This window comes from Arachis duranensis, chromosome 1 (genome assembly GCF_000817695.3).
Source record: "Arachis duranensis cultivar V14167 chromosome 1, aradu.V14167.gnm2.J7QH, whole genome shotgun sequence".
NCBI classification, from domain to species: Eukaryota; Viridiplantae; Streptophyta; class Magnoliopsida; order Fabales; family Fabaceae; genus Arachis; species Arachis duranensis.
The window spans coordinates 64,204,392-64,207,907 of NC_029772.3; the positions used below are offsets into that span (position 1 = coordinate 64,204,392).

The following is a 3,516-nucleotide window of genomic DNA, read 5'->3' on the forward strand; positions in this document are numbered from 1 at the left end:
TTAGAGTTTGAATGTGGGGGTTCAACACCAAACTTAGAGTTTGGTTGTGGCCTCCCAACACCAAACTTAGAGTTTGACTGTGCGAGCTTTTGTTTGACTCTGCATTGAGAGAAGCTTTTCTTGCTTCCTCTCCATGGTTACAGAGGGAGATCCTTGAGTTTTAAACACAAGGTAGTCCTCATTCAATTGAAAGATCAAGTCTCCTCTATCCACATCAATCACAGCTTTTGTTGTGGCTAGGAAGGGTCTTTCAAGGATGATGGATTCATCCTCATCCTTCCCAGTGTCTAGGATTATGAAATCAGCAGGGATGTAAAGGCCTTTGACCTTTACTAGCACGTCCTCTACCTGTCCATAAGCCTTTTTCATGTCCTCTACCTGTCCTCTATCAAGAATTAATTATTTTTTAGCCACTATGGATGCTACATTGAGTCGTGTGCAATTCTGTTTATTTTAGGTAGCATTCAGCTGGATTTGATGGAGTTTGCACAAAAAAAGAGAAGAAGGCGAATGATGCTGTCAACCCTGACCTCTCTGCACTCAAACCTGAATAACCCAAGCTACAGAGATCCAATGGACACGACTCAAGTGGCGTTGAAAAGCTAACTTCTAAAACTTTCCAACAATGTATAATACTCTATACTTCTTCTCCACCAAGTCAGAAAGGGTGGCACCTAACTTGAGGTTTCTCAAGTTAGGCGCCAAGATCAACTAACTCCATAATACCAAAGTGGCGCCTAACTTGAGAAAGACCAAGACGTGAAAAGGAGGCTGCCAAGGCTGCACCTAACTTGAGAAATCTCAAGTTAGGCGCCAAACACAACAAAACACGCAAATTGGGTTTGATTCCTTCAAGTTAGGCGCACTCCACATTCAAGTTAAGCGCAAAACATGACCAAGTGCACACTCCATGCTAGCCACTCCAAGTTAGGCACACTCCAACCTAAGTTAGGTGCCAACTCAAGCACTCCATGCCATTCCTCAGTGCACCCTTCAAGTTAGGCGCAGCCTCCTTCAAGTTAGGCACCAGTTCGTCAATCATCAAGTGGTCCCAGCGCCAAATCAAGGATTGCACTAGTGTTTTAATTAGATTTGATTAAAACTTTTATTTTAATTAAAAGTAGGAAAATATATTATTTAGTTTTAGGAAATATAATTTACATTAATTAAGATTAGATATAAAAGGAATTTACAGTTTTTCAGAATCATAGTCTTTTTTCTCTGAACTATAAGCAACTAAACCTCCACTGTTAAGGTTAGGAGCTCTGTCTATTGTATGGATTGATACTATTACTTTTCTATTTTAGTTCATGTACTGATTTCTATTTTAAGAATTATTTTCCTTCTTTATCTTATGAATTTGGGTAGAACGGAAGTATAACCCTGTTCTAATTGAGTTCTTGTATAACTTGGAAAAGCTCTTTACTTGAACAACTGCTTGAAAACAATTTCTCCTAAATTTCTAATTATCTGGACTTAATGGGATATGTGACATATAATCCTCTTATATTTGGGAAATTGGGGTTTTTGTGGCACATAACTAGAATTGAACTTCACCCTCTAATTGGAATTAAGTGACCAAGGAATTGGCTGTTGATGATGGTTAGAGGAGACTAAAAAGGTCTAAGGAATTAGGGTTTAGTCACATATAGTTTGCCATGAATGGAATCTTGCATGATTAAAATTGTTGGTAAGAAAAGTCAATCCGGAAGATAGATATCGCTGAAGCCTTAACTGTTTCGCCATATATATTTTACAACTTGTTACTGTTTGCTTTCTGATTCTCTGATTTACTATTAATGCAATTGAGATCCAAACACTACTCACTGTTTGTCTGACTAAGCAAATCACTTGACCATTATTGCTTGATCCATCAATCCTCGTGGGATCGACCCTCATTCACCTGAGGTACTACTTGGTACAATCCAGTGCACTTGCCAGTTAGTTTGTGGGTTATAAATTCCGCACCAAGTTTTTGGTGCCGTTGGTGGGGATTGACTGTGATTGACAACTATTAGTTGTTTGATTGCTTAGATTAGGTGCTTTCGCTTTAAATTTATTTGATTTTTGCACCTTAATTTTCAAATTTTTCTATCTTTATTTTCCTTAACTTCTGAAACTAAGTTTGGTGTTACCTAGTTAATTTTATTTTAACTTTTCTTTTAAATTCTACTTAAAAATTTTGAAATTTTTAGCTTGCTTTTTTATCATTATTTTTGAAAATTTTAACATTAAATAGTAAATGTTTTTATTTTATTATTTTATACAGGTTACCTCACTGGAAATTCTCTACACTCTGACGTAGAGAGTCCCATCTTTTCTTGTCTTTTATCTGTTTAAAAGCAGGAATAGGGACAGGGAACCTCTTATAGACTTTGATCCTGAACCTGAAAGGACTTTGAGGCGGCGTTTGCAACACGCTAGACTATACAAAGCTAGTGAAACTTTTGAAAGGGAAGCTGCAAAGTTCACTATGGACCATAATCATGATGTGAATGCCAATATGGAAAATCTGAATGAGAATGAGAAGTCTAGAAGAGTGCTTGGCTCTTACACTACTCCCAATGCAGATTTTTATGGAAAAAGCATTGTGGTGCCCCCTATAGCTGCAAACAATTTTGAATTGAAGCCTCAGCTTGTCACTCTTGTGCAACAAAATTGCCAGTATCATGGACTTCCTCATGAATACCTAAATCAATTTATCTCTGATTTCCTATAGATTTGTGATATTGTGAAGACCAATAGAGTGAATCCTGAGGTGTACAAACTCATGCTCTTCCTATTTGTTGTGAGGGATAGAGCAATGTTGTGGTTAGATTCTCAACCCAAGGAGAGTCTAGATACTTGGGACTAGGTGGTCACTGGATTTTTGACTAGATTTTTCCCACCATAGAAGCTGACTAAGCTGAGGGTGGAGGTTCAGACTTTCAGACAGAAAGATGGTGAGACCCTTTATGAAGCTTGGGAGAGATTCAAGCTACTGACTAGGCAATACCCTCCGAACATGTTCTCTAAGTGGACTCAGCTGGATATCTTTTATGAGGGCTTAGGTGAAATATAAAAGATGTGTTTAGATAATTCTGCAGGTGGTTCATTGCACATGAAGAAGACACCAGAAGAGACTGCTGAACTTATTGAGTTGGTTGCTAACAACCAATATTTATACGCATCTAACAGGAACCCTGTGAACTCTGGGACTCCTCTGAAGAAAAGCGTTATGAAGGTGGAAGCTTTTGATTCTCTTCTTACTTAGAACAAAATTTTGTCTCAGCAAATAAATCTAATTACTCAATAATTGATTGGGATGTAGGTTTCAGCTGTCAACACTCAGAATGCACCTTAAGAAGCCTCTTATGACATGAATGGCAACTTTATGCAAGGTGAGAAATATGATTATGCTCAATCTTCTACTGAACAGGTCAATTACATGGGGAATGCTCCTAGAAACCCCAATAATAATCCATACTCTAAGACCTACAATCAGGGGTGGAGAAATCAGCCAAATTTTGGGTGGCA

The 3,516-nt window shown here is 37.9% G+C and overlaps 1 non-coding gene across 1 annotated transcript; it reads right to left on the bottom strand.

Moving 5' to 3' along the window:
* Positions 1-2,902: 2,902 nt before the first annotated feature.
* LOC127742705 (small nucleolar RNA R71) lies at positions 2,903-3,011 on the bottom strand. Its single transcript, XR_008004064.1, has one exon. It is a non-coding gene; the product is annotated as a small nucleolar RNA R71 (small nucleolar RNA).
* Positions 3,012-3,516: the final 505 nt, after the last annotated feature.